Genomic DNA, 18,089 nt, shown 5'->3' on the forward strand with positions numbered 1-18,089 from the left:
AGCATGAAGCGTGTATTTATTTATACTTGGCTTTTCTATACAACGGGGATCCAAAGCTGCTTACAAAACCATTCTCCCCACTCCGTTTTATCCTCACAGCAGTCCTGTGAGGTAGGTTAGGCTCAGAGAGATCAATTGGACCAAGTCACCCAGCCATCTTTCCCCATAAATGATTTGAACCTGGGCCTGCCAGATCCTAGTCCAACCACTATGCCCTGCTAACAAAGGGTGCCAGATTCAGTTTCTCAAGAATCTCAGCTTTCGTTTTTCAATAAGACCAGCTTCTAGCCCTCATAGTTGCAAAGCTGAGTTTAGAATACATATGGGTATGACCGGTCAAACCTCAGAAGCAAAAGGGGTGGATAAAGTTTAAAGTAGTCACAGGCTTATACATAAATACACATATTCATTCAAAGAGCTGCCTTATCCTAAGGCAGATTCTTGGAATGTCAGAGTCTGTACCAGGCGGTCTACTCTCACTAGAAATGGCTCCCCAGCGTCTGAAGCAGACGCTTTTCACATCATCTCCTGCCTGATCCTTGTAGCTGGAAAAGCTGGGCTTTGAACCTGGGACTTTCAGCATTCAGAACCGATGCTCTATCACTGAGCCATGGCTCCAGCCCTCTCAAACGTGTCAGATCTCTGCACATCTCCTTGTCCTTCTTCATGACCAAAAGAAGCAGAATTAATTGTGCTCAATAGTAAAAAAAAAGAACAGAATAACTTATGCAAAGAAGCTAAGAAAATTTGCTTTAATTAGCTTAATTACGGCAGATTGCATAATTGTTTTCTCAGCGTAGAGCTATGTGATTAGTTCCACCAGTCTAGTCTTGGTTCCCTAACCAGTCAATATTAGGGATTCTCTCTCTCCCACCTAAATTCAGTTGTTGCATTAAAACTGTGGAATTCGCCTAGTCTGTCCCCCAGTAACATTTTGTTCGGCAAACAGGTAAAGACTTTTCCGTTTCATCTGGTGTTCCCTTATTGCCCTCTGTCTTGTTTCATTGAATTGCTGGTACCGTTTTAAAAAGTTGATTTGTATTTTTTTAACCACTTGCCGCCTTGAGGGCCCTAATTGGGTGGAAAGGCAGAATACAGTTTATCTGCCTTTCTCCTCAATGGGGACCTACAGTGGCTGATATCACTCTTCTCTCCTCCTTTTTATCTTTGCAACAACCTTGTGAGGTAGATTAGGCTGTGTGACTGGCCCAAGGTTACCCAACAAGCTTCTGTGGCAGAGTAGAAACTCAAACCTGGGTCTCCCACATCCTATCCAACACTGTAACCACTCCTGTAGTAGTAGTAGTGGTAGTGGTAGTAGTAATAATAACAATAATAATAATAATAATAATAGTGAACAGTGAGAATACCAGAACATTCATAAGGTCTCCCATGAGTTCCCAGCTGAATTTCCAAAGAAAGGATCTCTCCGCAAAATGGAAAGAAAAAACACCTGCCCCTACCAGAGAAAAATTAAGGGGTGGACTTATAGAACCATTTTTAAATAAAGCCTTAGAATACAGATTCTTCAATGCCCCTTAAAATCATAAGGCTCAGTACTGTATCAGATTAAATGGACCAATAGAGTAAAGCAATAAGTTTACAGTCAAATGTTCAAATGGATTCATTTGCGTATGGTAATTCATTTAAATACACACACACGCTAAATTGCTAATAGCATTATAGTACAGCTGCCAATAAGGAAAGAGAATCCCCAAAAGACAAGGTAGCCAGACAAACCAATCAGCCAGCTTATCACGCCCAATGTGTAACTCGTTCTGTACCTGAAATACCGACACGGAGCCCCCTGGCTTTTGGAAACGAAATAACTGTTCTCAAAAAGGTTCTACCGTGTGGCACCATTATTCCCTTCCCCCTCGCCAATCACTCATGAAATGTATTGCTCACCAAGATCAGGGACATGAAACACTGCCTTTGTCCAGGTGATGTGTGGGCGGGTGGCACACCAGCTTCCTCACGACCTTCTTCCACCTCCTACTCTCCCAAGGCACTTCAGTTGAGAAAGCTATTATTTCCATCTCGGGCTTCGCTCAAACAGCTATTACTTACTAGTGGTCAATTAAGGGGTGGATTTGTAGCACTGGTAAATAAGGGCTTTAAGGGACCCTCCACACACCAGGGGCTGCAGCCACTGAAACGGTAAGGAGAATGACATGAAGAAGCATGCTATGGGGCAACGGCACCTCTATCATGCCAGCCTGGATACTGGAAAAGAAAGTCCTGCCATCTCTGTCCCCAGGATTTGCAGGATTTTGTACGGCATCAAAACCCAGCAAACCCAACCAGAGATAATCAGACAAGAAGGGAGATCAGTACAGGCAGCAAGGTCTCGATCATATCACCACCAAGTCAGTGGAAAAAGCTGCCCCTGTCACTAGCCTAAGAAACGGACAGTGGCTTCTGGCCACTTATGTCCACCAGAATCCACTTATTACAATGTCACAAAATTATCCCACCTGCCCTCCTTTCACCCTGCCAGTTATGTGACTACTTGCAAAAAAGCTCATTGTAGGAAAAAATACAACGGGCTCTAGAAAACGGAGGGCAGGCAGACAGCATTGCCACCTCCTCTGCACCTGATCCTGGTCGAGTGAAGGGTGGGGATGGGCATTGCCGGCTGCTCCATGCCTGATCCCAGCCAGGTGAAGGGGGGCAAGCATTGCCACCTGCTCCATGCCTAATCCCAGAAGGAAAAAACAGAAGCACCCTTAGTAGCAAGCAGCACTATCCAAAGTGGAAAACCACATCTAAGGGGGACTCTAAGAAGACATGATAGCATCAATATTATAAATAATTTTTTATAATTTTAATATAGATTTTCTGTGATTTAAAGTGACTTAAAGGTAAAGGTAGTCCCCTGTGCAAGCACTGAGTCATTACTGACCCACGGGGGGACGTTGCATCATGACATTTTCTTGGCAGACTTTTTACGGGGTGGTTTGCCATTGCCTTCCCAAGCCATCTACACTTTACCCCCAGGAAACTGGGTACTCAGTTTACCGGCCTCGGAAGGATGGAAGGCTGAGTCAACCTTGAGCCGGCTACCTGAACCCAGCTTCCGCCCGGATCGAACTCAGGTCGTGAGCAGAGCTTGGGCTGCAGTACTGCTGCTTACCACTCTGCACCACGGGGCTCTTAATAAAGTGACTTAGTGCGTAAGTTTTCAATAAATACAACAATTCATATAGAAATAGAATTTCATAACAACATTCACTAGAAATACAGGATATATAACATTTAAAAGGCAAATGGACAAATAGCAAAATTCCTATCGAATGACAAACTTCCTATCAAATTCCTATCTATGGAAGAGTTCCTTCATTTAAAGTGCCGGAGCAGTCGAAAAGGAATCCCCGAACACTAGCGGTGAGGTATGTGCAGTGTTATTCCCAGAGTAATAGATATAGCCTTAATTTCTCTTTCTTTTTCCTTTACCTTTTATATATATATATGGGTAGAGTGAAGAAGATGGAAAGATCCAAGGAACCATAGATCCAGGGATCAGGCGTGGAGCAGGCAGCATTGCCACCTCCTCTGCACTTGATCCCAGTCAAGTGAAGGGGGGGAATTGCCAGCTGCTCCATGCCTGATCCCGACCGGGTGAAGAAGGGCGGACATTGCCACCTGCTCCTCGCCTGATCCCAGCTGGGTAAAGGGGAGGTTGGACATTGCCTCCTGCTTCGCGCCTGATCCCAGCAAGGTGAAGACAGGGGGGCAGATATTGCCACCTTCTCCGCTTCTGATCCTGGCCAGGTGAAGGGAGGTGGGCATTGCCACCTTCTCCACTTATGATCCTGGCTAGGTGAAGGGGAGGTGGGCATTGCCTTCTGCTCCACGCCTGATTCTGGCTGGGTGAAGGGGGAAGGGCATTGCCGCCTGTTCCGCGCCTGATCCCATCTGAGTGAAGGGGGGTGGGCACTGCCACCTGCTCTGCTCCTGATCCCTGCTGGGTAAAGAGGGGGTGGGCATTGCCACTTGCTGCGCTCCTGATCCCAGCTGGGTGATGGCGGGGATAGGCATTGCCACCTGCTCCACGCCTGATCTCAGCTGGGTAAAGGCAGGGGGCAGGCATTGCCCCCGCTCCGCTCCTGATCCCAGCTGGTTGAAGGCAGGGGGTGGGTATTGACACCTACTCTGCTTCTGATTCCAGCTGGGTAAAGATGGGAGGCGGGCATTGCCACCTGCTCCATTCCTGATCCCAGCTGGGTGAAGGCAGGGGGAGGGCACTGCCACCTGCTCCCGCCTGCTCCAAGCCTGGGCTTCCCACCATGGCGCACTCTCTGGAGAGATGGGCTGCCTCACCTGGGCTTCCCTTCATGGCAGCGCCATCTGGAGGCACACCAGAGTAGGAAGAGAGTTGTCAGGAACACGGTTTGCCTTTTATATAGTTGGATACCCACGGTAAATGCTAGCCTATATGGCATAGTGGTTACAGTCCTGCACTATGACTGACAAAATGTGGGTTTAAATTTCCACTCTGCCATGATGCTTACTGGGTGATCTTGGGCCAGTCATTCTCTTTCAGCCTATTCTACCTTTCATGGTTGCTGTGAGGATAAAATGGAAAGAAGGGACTGGGTACATTGCCCTGAGCTTCTTGGTGGAAGGGCAACATGGAATAAAAATAAAATCAAGAAAGGAAGCAAAAAGAATCTTGGTTCCCAACAAAACAAAACATTCTGCATCATTTTTGGTTGGTATTCAGAGAGAAAAACTTGACACCTTCAGCTCCACATGAACACGCTGCCTTTAAAAAAAAACAGGGCATAGTGGATTCATTATTTCTATAAATGTAGTTGTAGGTGTGATATTTGCCAACCTGATGGAAAAATGTCAAAAAAAAGAGAAGAAGGCGGCTTGCTTTTTCACACTGCCGGGTTAACTGCAAAGGACAAAGAGAACCCTGCTTTGCTGAAGTTAGATGTGACTAAATTTGGACTCTTTGAAGTCTTTGTACTGGGAAAAAGTGGAACAAATGAGCTCTCAATACAGATTCCGTGATAAGCCACAGATTCGATCCCTGACTAGGATATTGGTGTTCTGCTAGTGCAAACAATTCTCCAAAACCTTCTTCACCTCCAATTCATTTCAATTTGATATCTATGGAGTGGGGAGGAGCTAACGGCTGGATGCACAAAGCCAGATGTGGGGGCGGGGGGAAGAGGCTAAATATATCCAGAATATGCATGCATCTGAGTGAGAATATCTACCAGCCCAGCATTACTTCCAGTGGAATGCCTACTCCGAGGCACACTCCTATCATGTGTGTGCCAGCCCACCGCTATATTTTACATCAGTTTCTATCACTGCTTTTTTGAAGGATCTCCCATGTGTGGAGAAGCAAGGATGGATATCTGAGAGCATGAGGAAGCACTGCAGAGAACTCTTAAGAAATAAGTTTGTGCATACTCAGTACTGAAAGATAATAAGAACATCATCTTGACATCCCTGCCATTCTTTGGTCAGATTTCTTTTTCAAAACCATCACTAATCACTAACGTTGATTTCTTTGCTTAAGGACCAAACCACATGTGACACGCAGTTCCTTGGCCATTTTTTACCAGCCTTTTAAAAATATTCATACAATTCAACCACAGGGTTGAGGGAGGGGCAATTAAATCCCCTCCCCCCCCAACTCCAACTGAAAATGGTTGCTGGTACCCTCACTGGGGAAAACATTCAGGTGCTCATAAGTTGTCTTCAGTGGGGATCTGGAGTAAAAGAAGTTGAGGAGGTAGCAATTTTCATCATCACAGAACAATATATAAAATGTTGTTCCACCCTAAATTGTCTCTCCATCTGTTCTACCCAGCCCCCACTTTTTTTGGGTGTAGTGGTTAAGAGCAGCAGGACTCTAATCTGGAGAACTCGGTTTAATTCTTCACTCCTCCACTTGAAGCCAGCTGGGTGACCTTAGGTCAGTCACAGCTCCTCAGAGCTCTCTCAGCCCCACCCACCTCACAGAGTGATTGTTGTGGGGATAATTATAACACACTTTGTAAACGGCTCTGAGTGGGCGTTAAGTTGTCCTGAAGAGCAGTATATAAATCGATTATTATTGTTGTTGTAGTTGTTTTAATTTGCTTTGTTTATACTTCACCTTTCTCCCAAAGTGGCTTACCTCATTTTCCTCTCCTCCATTTTTTCCCTCACAACAATTCTGTGAGGTAGGTTAGGCTGAGAGGGTGTGACTGGCCCTAAGCCATCCAGCAAGCTTTCATGGCACTGTGGGGATTCAAACCTGGGTTTCTGAAATCCTAGCTTGACACTCTTTAACTATTACACACACAGCACTTTCCCCAGTATTTCTTGCAGACTGTAAATTCTAAAGAATACAGCAGATTCTAGCCTTCTTATTGTTTCTTTCACATATCAAGGTCGATATATATCTAGCAAACCTTCAATAAGCACAATACTTTACTCCCAAGCAGCCACAAGATGAGGCAGAGGGCCTCTGCTCCCACTCTTTCCTGCCTAACAAGGAGAAATGAGAGGGTGGGCAGAGAACACGCAAATACAATGTGACTCTATGTTCCATTAGCATCCCTGACATTTATATCTTTTCCTATGTCCATCCTCAGGGCTGCTCCAGTCAGTAAAGTGCTAGCCTCAACCCTGGAAGACCTGGTTTCAGAAAGACAGTGTATAATAGTGGTTAGAGCAGCGGGCTAGGCTCTCTTGTGTTCAAATCCCCACTTTGCCATGGAAGCTTGCTGAGTGGTCAGTCACTGTCATTCAGTGTTGCCTACCTTACAGGATTGTTGCAAGAATAAAACAGGGGAGCAGAGAAAAAATGTATTCTTGAGCACCTTAGAGAAAGAGTAGGATAAATCAGTACTAAATAAATATTAGACTGAATATCATGAGGTGGGGGGCTACTTGACATGCTGTGTTTTATACATCATAGATGTACATTTAAAATATAATGAATGTGAGAAACACACATTTATAGACATGTGCATCACACAGGTACACTCATCACAGGCAAGGACTGGCCCCAGAGTCCCCGCTGAGTGTTCACTCAGTGCCAAGCAACCAATGTTTGCTACCGTGTGAAGTGTGAATTGGCTCCCTGGGACGACTGTAAGCGTATCACTCTTTGTCACTCTCCTATAAAATGGGAATTGGGGCTCCCCAACAGGAGGAAGATGAGCTAAGGGTTATGTTAGAAGTACTACAAGAATTTAACATAATGAATAGCAAATTGTAGATCTACCATTATTTCATTAATATCCATATCCAGCTGTTGCTTTGCTAGAAGCTAGTTCAGTATCACTTTACTTATGCACACACACACACACATACACACACACACCGTTCTTGTGTGCTCTGTAGAATGCTTCATGAGTGAAGATGAAAAGCTGCAGATTGTTGAGTATGATGCAATTCACTTAAAGACTGTAAGTGATATCTGAATTCTAGTTTAGAAATCTTTGGTAGGAGCCACACATTTTCTGTGATTGCAGTTGTTTACCTACTGGGTCTTTTAAATACATAAATAAAACAAATCCACACATTTTGCACGCTTGCTGTCACGCGCCTACTAGATCTCCCTGCCTTAATTGCAGAAGTGTAATAATCGCTGACGCCCAAGTCTTCGATGCCCAAATCAGCCACGTTCTCAGAAGCAAACGGAGGGGTTTCTTTTCCGCAAAACAAAGTTTGCACCCACAAACTGGAGCGAGGGGCTGCAGAGTCGTGCTCCCTCCATCAGCACCATCATGTTCCCATAACACCTATTTGCATTTCTGTGCAGCGATCTCTTACTGAAAATGCTACATACGGATGGATTCATGTCTGCATGTGCTGAAATGTCATCACTCTGCTAGCGAAACCTTCCATGCCACATCATTGTACATTATTCAACAAGTAAATCAGGAAAGGATGCCAAACTTTAGTATCTAACCAGGAATCCTATTCTTTACCTCCCAGGGAATCTAAGAAGATTTGGGAAGAAATACAATTAGCAAATCCTCCCAAGTTCTTCCGGCTGGCTGTCCAAAAGAAGACTCCCAACAAGAATGACCCTAGCCCACCAGTTCAGTTCTGACATGCCACGCTTTTTGTCCTCTTCTGTCTTCTGCTTCATTCACCCTTCCCCTCAATCATCTTCAAATCCTGCCTTTTATTTCAGTCTCACCCCTCTGCCACACCGTTTCCTTCTGCCATCCGCCCTGCTTGGGAAGCGTTTGGCTCTTTGCACATTATATTTTACCGTCTACACCAGAGAGGGTTACAGACCTTGGCAGTGAATCACTTTGCTTTCCTGAATCTCCTCTGGTCCAACTTCATCCCCCGTACCTGAGTCTCCTTCCCAGCTCCTTACTCCCGAGTCTCTTCTGCACTGCCTTTGCTTTCAACACCCTCAGCCTCCGTGCCTGTCTCTACTCACCTGCCACCATCCCCTGTGCACAACCTTTCCGTCTATTCTTCGAGCACTTACTGGGAAGTCTCAATGAAACCAAGCGGACTTCCTGAGCCAACTCAGCCTGCCTGGCAGAAGCCTTTTCTCCCAGCTCTGCTTTTCCTCCCACACCTTTAAAGTGCTATCCCCTCTCCCTACGGCCACAGCTGGCCACTAGCACAAGCTCTGGCGCGCGCACACACACAACCCTCAAAGGATCAGACCAATTGTGGAGGATTTGTCTATTTGGGGGCGACCAGGCAGGGCAGCTTCGTGGAACCTCTGCGATCAAGAGCAGCAGATCTCATTCTAACCAACTCGGGGACAAGCACAAAATCTCTCCACCAAAATCTGAAGAAGGGAGCTGTAACTCTCGAAAGCTTCTCTCTTGCTGGTCTCTAAGGTGCCACTGAGCTCAGATCCCGCCGCTTCTCTCCACCAGGCTCGGCTTGCAAAATTCCTCGGGGGAAGTGGCCGGCCACTGTGGGAGACTTTGCGGCTGAGCCGGCGGGTTCCTGCAGGTCCTGCCCTCCTCCTTCCCAGCCCTTCGGCTTCTTCCTCGCCTCTTTGCCGCCCCTTTCCTTGCAGTCTTTCTCCGGCTCCTCCACACCCACCGCCTCCCCATGCCCTTCGGCCTCTGAGCCCGTTTCCCCCCCGGGCGGAAACTCCGCTTCCCCAGGGTGCTCCCGCCACCATCACCACGAGGAGGAACGAATCTCCAGGGATCTCCGGACCAGCCCGGGAGTTCCAGCCCCGGGCGGCTTACCTGCTGCTGCTGGCGGCACGGGGATCCGAGGCGCTGCTCCGCGCGCCCAGCCTGGGCAGAAGCGACGGGGCGGAGATGCAGGCAGGCGCGCAGCCTTGGAGCGCCCATGCACCGAGGCAGGCAGCGGGAAAGGCTCAGCAGCGCGCCGGCAGCCTCGGGCACCGGGCAGGGGCTGGCATCACGTTCTTGCTGTTGCTGTTGCTGTTGCTGCGCCTCGCTGGCGTGCAAACCGGCTCTGCGACTTCCAGGAAAAGGGGTGGGCGTGGAGAGAGGGGGGGGAGGGAGCTGGAGCAAGCCCCTCCCCCAGCCTCAGGCGGGCACTCGCCCGGCGACAGGCAGACGCTCCACCGGTGGGGTCACTTCCCGGCTCTCTCCAGTCTTGAACGGCTTTTTGTGGGGAGGGTGGGAGGAGAAAAGGGTGGAAAGATTCGAACTGCTTGCGCGGGCGTGATGTGGATGAGGATCTGGGTTCGAATCCTCCCAACTGTCGGGCGTCGGTCTTGGGCCAGTTTGGTGTAGCGGTTAAGAGTGGCGGGACTCTAATCTGGAGAACCAGGTTTGATTCCCCACTCCTGTGCTTGAAGCCAGTTGGGTGACCTTGGGTCAGTCGCAGCTTCGCTCTGAGCAGGCGTAAGTTTTCCTGAAGGGCGGTATATAAATCGAATGTTGCTGTTGTTATGGTTATGGGGGAGCCAGAGTCTCAGGCACGCATGGCCTCCCCTGAAAGAGCAATAGGAATTCTACTTCAAACACTTCTATCCTGGCCTGGCCAAAATAATTACAGCAGAGATAGGTTATCTGGATATTTAAATGGAGGGGTAAGTCTCCAAAAGAATCTTTCCAAACAAATCAGAACTATTATATGAAGAAGGGAACTTTGACTCTTGAAAGTTTATACCTTCATAATCTCTAAGGTACCTCTGGACTCAAATCTGGCAACGATTATGGTTTGCAGTAGCTGTAAGAACTCTCACCCAAAGATTCAGCAACTGAAAAGCCTTCAGAACAGATGGGTTTTAAACCCCACCCAACCCCGGGAAAGGTCAGAAAGAAAGGAACTGCTCAAAACCTCATTGAAAAGGTCATTCCACACCCTCACCCTCACTTTCCTCCTTGCATGCAGATGGATTTATTTAAAACTATATTAAGGGCCTCCATTGCAGAGTTATTAGGGAGACGGTTAATGCAAAAGCACTTTGCGGCACTATAAATAGAGAAATAATATGAATAAGGGCTGCTGCAAAATGAGTTTAATTTTAGACAGCTCTAAGCCCCAGAATCCCAATGGAATCGCAGGACACTCAGCGTGATCCGTTAAGAAGTTGACTTCAGTGTTAAGCAAGACTGGGTTCATACATCACCGAGCTGGAACAGGCGTCTCAGCAGTGCCAATCCTTCCCAAATCTTGGGGTGAACCCAGGAAGCCCTGGACTGGGCAGGAGGTGCCCACCCTGCCCCATGAACTCCTCCTGTGTGGTCTAGGCCTTCTCACCTAACCTAGAATGCTGCGAATTGCAATGTTTATCCTAAAGCATAGCAGGAAATAATAATGAAGAAAGGGCTTCTGTGCATGCACATAGATCCAGAGGAGTTAGCCGTGTTAGTCTGTAGTAGCAAAATCAAAAAGAGTCCAGTAGCACGATGTATTGTCGAAGGCTTTCACGGCCGGAGAACGATGGTTGTTGGGGGTTTTCCGGGCTGTATTGCCGTGGTCTTGGCATTGTAGTTCCTGACGTTTCGCCAGCAGCTGTGGCTGGCATCTCTCTTGGTGCTACACCTCTGAAGATGCCAGCCACAGCTGCTGGCGAAACGTCAGGAACTACAATGCCAAGACCACGGCAATACAGCCCGGAAAACCCCCAACAACCATAGTCCAGTAGCACCTTTAAGACTAACCAATTTTATTATAGCATAAGCTTTCGAGAATCAAGTTCTCTTCATCAGATGCCTGATCAAAACTGGGCAGATACAGAAGAGGAGGGGGAAAGAGAGAGAAAGAGAGGAAAGAAGAGGGCATAAACCACAAGAGGACAGAATGCAATTAGCATGGAGGCAATCAAAACATTCCTTTGCTTGGAAATGTAAACATCTCCTTTTGGTGTGCAGTCAGTTTGCTGTATTAGTTTGTAGCAGTGAAGGTATCCAATTCCTATGTAGTATAAGCCTTCGGTAACCACAGCTCTCCCTGCCAGCTGCATCTGACAAAGAGAACTGTGATCCCCAAAAGCCCACACCAGGCGTCACTGGGCTCCCCCAGATCACGCATTTTCCTCATCACAGACATATAGTATATATTTTAATTGAATGACATGTACAAAACAGCCAGGATAGGTGATGTCAGGGGGTGTGCCATATGCAAATCAGTTATGCTAATGAATGACTTCCAGCAATGACGAGCGGTGTGTGGCATATGCTAATGAGTTATGCTAATGAATTACGCTAATGAGTTCCACCAGCTCTTTTTCTACGAAATGACCCCTGACCTACCCTAACATTCTATACCAAAACAAGGTACAATCAATACCTAAAAATATTTTGCACATACATCTCTTCAATCATATCATGGAAACCTGTAATAAGAGACACTTTACAATACGTTCAAGGAAAAGCCAGTGGGGTAGATTCTACTCCTATCCTACACTCCACTAACAAATCTTATTTATTTATGGAGGCTTCCTCTCACTGAGGGTTGCCAGCTCTGGCTTGTGAAATTCCTGGAGATTTGGGGTGGAAACAGAGGATAGAGTTTGTGGAGTGAGGGAACTAAACAGAGATGTGATTCCATAGGGTCTGCCTTCCCCAGCTGCCATTTTCTCCAGGGGAACTGAAATCTGTACTCTAGAGATTAACTGTAATTCTGGAAGAACTCCAGGACTCGCCCTAACCTAAAATTATTTACAACATCAGTCCTCCCTCCTCCATTGCATCTTCAAAACAACAACCCTTTGGGGTAGATTAGGCTGAGATAGAGAGTCTCTCTAGATGAGATACTTAGGTGCATGTTTGTCAAGTGCCGGGAGACGTAGTGTTAGCCAGGAAGCGTAGTTTTGAAAGAGAGAACTGGCAGAGATCACTCTGGAGGGGACAGATTCTCTCACAGCTCTCCGCTGCCTCTGGCATCTCCCCTTCTGGAGCCTTTGCTTTGCTGAGATAGGGCAAGGGCAGCAGGGTAAAAGCTCCAGAAGGGGAGACAGACCGGCACACCAGAGGTGACAGAGGGCTGTGAGACAACCTGTCCCCTCTGAAGCAATCTCCGTGGCTCTGTCATTTAAAACTGCCCTTCCCAGCAAGCATTGTGTCTCCCGACATGTAAAGAACACATGTCAAAAGTATTGTATAGAGAGAGACTCAAGTATTGTATTGTGTGAACAACTCAAAGTCTAAACATTTCTATGACAGAGTGGGGATTTGAACCTGGGTCTCCAAATCCTCATCTGACACTAGCATGCGAGATCTCGTATGAATGAATTTGATTGGAGTAGCTTTTCAAGGGGTGAGGTTGGGGTTAATGTATGGGACTTTGTGTCTTAATTATTTTACTAGGTTTTTAACATTTTAAAAAATTACTTCCAATTGAATATATGGCTGATAGGAGCCTACTTTAAACACACACACACACAGATCACTATTGGAGCTAAATAAATGTACTAGTAGTCCTAAGCAATAACTTGGAAAACCATCAGGCAAATTACCTACCATTATAAGAAATCAGTTTCAAGGAAGTGCAAATTGTGTGGGCAAAAGAAAAAGGTGATGCAAACCCACCAAATAATGACCCCCCTAAAATAAATGGTATTATTAACATGTCCAGAAAGAAGATTATGGGATCATTTAGACAAGGGTGAGCGTTCAGGGAGGCGTTTTTGTTTGCCCCAGATAAACACCTGGATTCAAGTACAAATATATCTACATCAGAGCGCAGAAGCCCATGTGTGCCCATCTATGCTCCACTTAGTTAGCAGGCTGCTTGAGGGCTGAGAATAGTACTTGTCCCTCTTGTTAGAAAGATTTATTTGGGGGGGGGGGGGTGAGAGGGAGAGAGAGAGAGAACTGGATATATTTCTCCAAAATTCTAAGGGCCAAATTCCAAGTCACCATGGAAGCCACCTGTATTTAAAGACCTGCCCATCTTTTCACATCTAAAGCAGAGAATTGGGCTTAAGGGGAAGAAAAGCAAAAGGAGCTTAACCTGTCTCTTCAATACCCTCAACCTCCTGATGTCAGTTGTTTCCAGCACTCCCAGCCTAGCTCTGATACTGGAAGAGAGCGAAGCTGGAGGAAAAGCGCTGAAAGCAAAAAAAAAGCACAGTGCAGGAAGGCAGGTGAGGAAATCGCATTGAGCAGCCCTCACCTCTATGTAGAGTTGCCATCTCCAGGTTGAGAAATTTATGGATATTTGGGGAATGGAGCCTGGAGAGAGCAGGGTTCAGGGAGGGGAGGGACTTCTGCAGATTATAATGCCAACCTCCAAACATATATATATATATCATAGAAAAGTTAAAAAATAGAACAAGAGAAAGAAAGTGGAACATAACGAGAAGACAACTACAAAGGGTCAGGAATGGCCTACAAATCAATCTACAAAGTAAAAACAGTAAGAAACTTATTAGACATATTATTAATCCATTACAGTATTTTGCCTACAAAACTTCACTTTTTGTTATCAATCAGCTTATGGTCTCATTAATACCTTTTTTCTGTGTCTCTTCTTGTAATTCTGGGAGGTCTCCAGACCGCACCTGAAGGATAGCAAACCTACATCTGTGCTCCATTTATTGTTAACAATTAAATCATACGTTTGTCTGTAAGATGTGTATGAATAGTGATTTGTATAACTATACACAGACTCCTTTGTCTAGTTTGACTCTCAGCTAAGTGATTACTGTGAAGAACGTGTTTTACTGTCACACCATAAGAGAGATGCGTTTATTTTTGTTACCTGCCCTGGGTCCCCATTTTCTTGGGAAAGTGGGCCTATAAAGAGTTATTTATTCGTTTAAATATTTATACTTGCCCTTTCCTCTTGCCTCAAGGCATCCTAAAACGGGTAAAAACATTGTGTTAGTTCTCCAGGTGGGTCTATTCCAACTAGGGATGCCAGACCCCTGCCAGGGGCAGGGGATCCCCGCCCCCACTCACCCCCGCCCCCGCTTACCTGGCCAGAGGGGGGAGCGCACCTTCCGTGCGCGCTCCCCTGTGGTGCTGCGTGCTCCCATGCGCTGCAGCTACCTGTATTGGGCCCGTTTTGGCCCAGATCAGGCTGGGATTGGGGCTGTTGCGGAGCACAGGAGCGCTCCTGCCCTCCACAGTGGCCCAAAATGTGCCCATTTTGGCCCAGATTGGTCTCATTTGGGGCCCGTTTTGGTGCGGATTGGGACCATTTTAAGCCGCTGCGGAGCTCAGGAGTGCTCCTACACTGCAGCAGCCCGAAACAGGCCCATTTTTGCCTGGATCAGGCCCATTTCGGGCTGCTGGGGAGTGCAGGAGTGCCATAAATGGGCCCAAAATGGGCCCGATCTGTGCCAAAACGGGCTCAAAACAAGCCCAATCTTGGCTGAAACAGGCACGTTTTGGGCCACTTTCCACGCTCCACAGTGGCTCCAATCCGGGCTCCTGAGGAGCATGGCCGCGCTCCCATGGGCCGTGTGATGACATCACTTCTCGGAAGTGACATCACCCCACCCCCTGCAGGTACATGCCAGGTCCCAATCCTGGAGGGCAGAGGGTGGGAGCAGGGGTCCTGGGATCCCTATCGTGATGAATGGGGTTGATTAACTAAATGGTGGCAGCGCATATGAGAAATAAACTCTGACTTCCCTTTCTCCAATAGCCCTGAGCAGTAGCTGAGTGAGGGGTAGTGAATATAGGGAACAGATTGCCTGGTTGGGGAAGTCTCCAGGGAAGAGGAGAGATGTGTGTATTTGGGTCAGGGCTCTCTGTCTGATAATTAGGGACTAGATTGGTAGAATGGTGACTGCCCTGAACTGTCCCAAACCTGTGCAGGGAGGTTTATGGTGGGTGGCAGTGTGACAGGAGCCACGGCAGGGTATAAAGGAATGAATATGGCGAGGGAGGGATATAGTGAGGGCTAAATAAACATGAACTTGTTGCTCTAGGCCGGTGCTGTTTTGGACATACGTTGAAAAGTCGGCTTGCAGTATGCATTCCTGGGATCATCTTGTAAGCCCTTCTCTTCCCACTCACCACTTTGCCAGGCTAATGGGGGAAGAGGCAGGGAATGAATTCTTGATCTTCTCACTGGCTTTTCCAACATGGTATTCCTTCCTGAGGCAAAACAGTTCTTGCCGGTTTCATCTCCAAGAGCTGATGTTTTATATTTTTTAATTATTTTATTATTCATTGTTTTATTATTTTCCATCTCTCGGCATATAATAAGGCAGCCTTTGTGAGAGGGGGCGAGCCGGGAGGTGGGGTGGGGGGGTTGGAAGAAAGAGGAGCACTCAAGCATTATTGTTCTGGTCTTCTGGCCCCAAGCTTACTCTGTCAACGGATGTGGGCGTCACCTTGTAGCGAATGGAGGTGACTTTTCTTTTTTAGCGGTGCAGTTCTTTCAGCAATCTGTACTGTTCCCTCTGCCAGTCCATTTCCTTGTGGGTGGTGGTGCAGTCTGGGGAGAATGGGCTTGAAATCACACTGTATCCCAACAGCTTGCAATCCAGCACTGGCAAATACATGGGAGCCTATCGACTTTTTCCTCTGGTACGCAATCCTAAACACACACACACACACACACATATATATAAAGAGATGTGGTACATTACGAGAAGGCCCACCTGCTCATATGTTCCAAAGCATGTAACATTTTTCTCACCCCTTCAGGCTGCCAGCAAGGGGTAAGGGGAGGTTGCATGCTTGAATAATCTCCCAAGCGGGGTGGGGGCTTCATTCATATGGAAAACGAATACTGCAGAGAGGAGGTAATCATACTTCATAGCATGCTGAGTTTGTGTGTGTGTAGTTTATGATCGTTATCTCAGGCTGTTCTGAAGCTAGCATTCACAAAATGCGGAGGACTAAGAGCATTTCTACTCCATTCCCCTTTCCAGTTGATTCGAAGCTAACTCCATTTCTCCTGAGCGATGTGAATGCTACATAAAAAAATGAGAATTTCGAACTAAAACCCATTATGGGAGCAGCCCTAAGCATGTCTGCTTGGACGTAAGTCCCACATTGTTCAATACGACTTAGTCCCAAGAAAGTATTCTTAGTACTGTAGCCTATGTTGATTAAAAGGTTTAAATATATGAAGTAGGGTCCAACTATCACCACAACCCGTGGCTTCCCCATGTAATCTGCCAGATTTCCCAAAGCTCCTCCTACCGTGATATCTTTTACCAGCTTTCTCCCAGCTCCACCCCATCCCACCCCATTTTGCTGGCTCTGCCTCTTGATTGGCCATTTTGGCTCCTCCCATGAATTTTCCCTGGCTCCTTCCCACCCTGCCATATTTGGCTGGCTCTGCTCTGATTGGTTACTCTTAGCCTTCCTGTGATTTACCAGCTTCCTCCCTGGCTCTGCCAGCAAAGCTGGCATCAGCCTGTAGTGAGGTGGAGCAACATCTGGGACTCAGAGCTTCTGAGGTTCTGCTTCTGCTGACCCTCCTGCCAATGCCCTCTTCTACCACATTGCCATATGCAAGCACTCAGACCCCCACCCCACCCCCATGCTCCTGGCTGCACATGCCAGCACTGCCAGAAAAGGATGTGTCAGTGCTGTGTGGTGATTTGCATTGTCCAGCACTGCATGGAAAAGGATGTGAGTGCAGGCAGTGGAAGGACTTGTTGAGTGGGTAGAGGAAGAATGCCCAGGTGAATGAGGGCACACCTGTGACGGTAGGAAGCGTGAGCGAGGGCCTCAAAACCTGGAACCACCAGGCTATCATATTTCTAAATACAGCAGTTCCTAAATATAGATTATTCTCAAGAAGCCGTGTCCCAACAACCAATGAGAAAAGTCTGTGGGGGAAGGGAGTAATCTTACAGTGCAATTCTAAGCAAAGTTGTTCCCTTCTAAATCCACGGAAGTCAATGGGCTAAGAAAGGTGTCACTCTTCTTAGGACGGCACTGCCAATTTCCTAACATTAATAACTAATATTACAAAATTGCCCTGATGGGGTTGAAAGGCAGCATACAAAACAGTCATAATAAATATGGAAAAGAACAATAGTCCAGTAGCACCTATAAGACTAACAAAATAAGTGGAAGGGTATGAGCTTTCATGAGACACAGCTCAATTTTTCAGATACCAGATACCAAAATACTAACATATTTTGTTAGTCTTATGGGTGCTACCAGGGCTTTTTTTCAGAGGGAACGTGGTGGAACAGAGTTCCAGCAACTCTTAAAAATGGTCACATGGCTGGTGGCCCCACCCCCTGATCTCCAGAATTTAGACTGCTCTAAATCAGGGGGCGGGGCCACCCTGGAGATCAGGGGGCGGGGCCACCAGCCATGTGACCATTTTCACTGAGGGCAATTTAAACTTTAAAACACTCTCCCCTTGTTCCAGCTGACCCAAAGTGACATCATTGTGCGGTCTTGAGTTCCACCACTGAGTTCCACCACCTCTTTTCCCAGAAAAAAAGCCCTGGGTGCTACCGGACTATTGCTCTTTTCCACTGCTACAGACAGCCTAACATGGCTACCCATTTTGATCTACAGTCATATAAATAGTTTATGGACTCCATTTAGGTTTCTATTGCCCAACCTCTGAGGGCTTCCAGTTTTTTTTCTGTATAGTTTTTGTGTGTGAGAGAGGTTTCTTTCTTTTTTTTCTTAAATACTGTTTAGAAGCTTAGCTTCTAACACAGGACAATAATTACCTAGCAAACAATGAGCTCCACTGGGGGGGGGGGGCAGCAAGCAAGCAATTTACAG

The sequence above is a fragment of the Eublepharis macularius genome, chromosome 2 (assembly GCF_028583425.1).
Source record: "Eublepharis macularius isolate TG4126 chromosome 2, MPM_Emac_v1.0, whole genome shotgun sequence".
Lineage (NCBI taxonomy): Eukaryota > Metazoa > Chordata > Lepidosauria > Squamata > Eublepharidae > Eublepharis > Eublepharis macularius.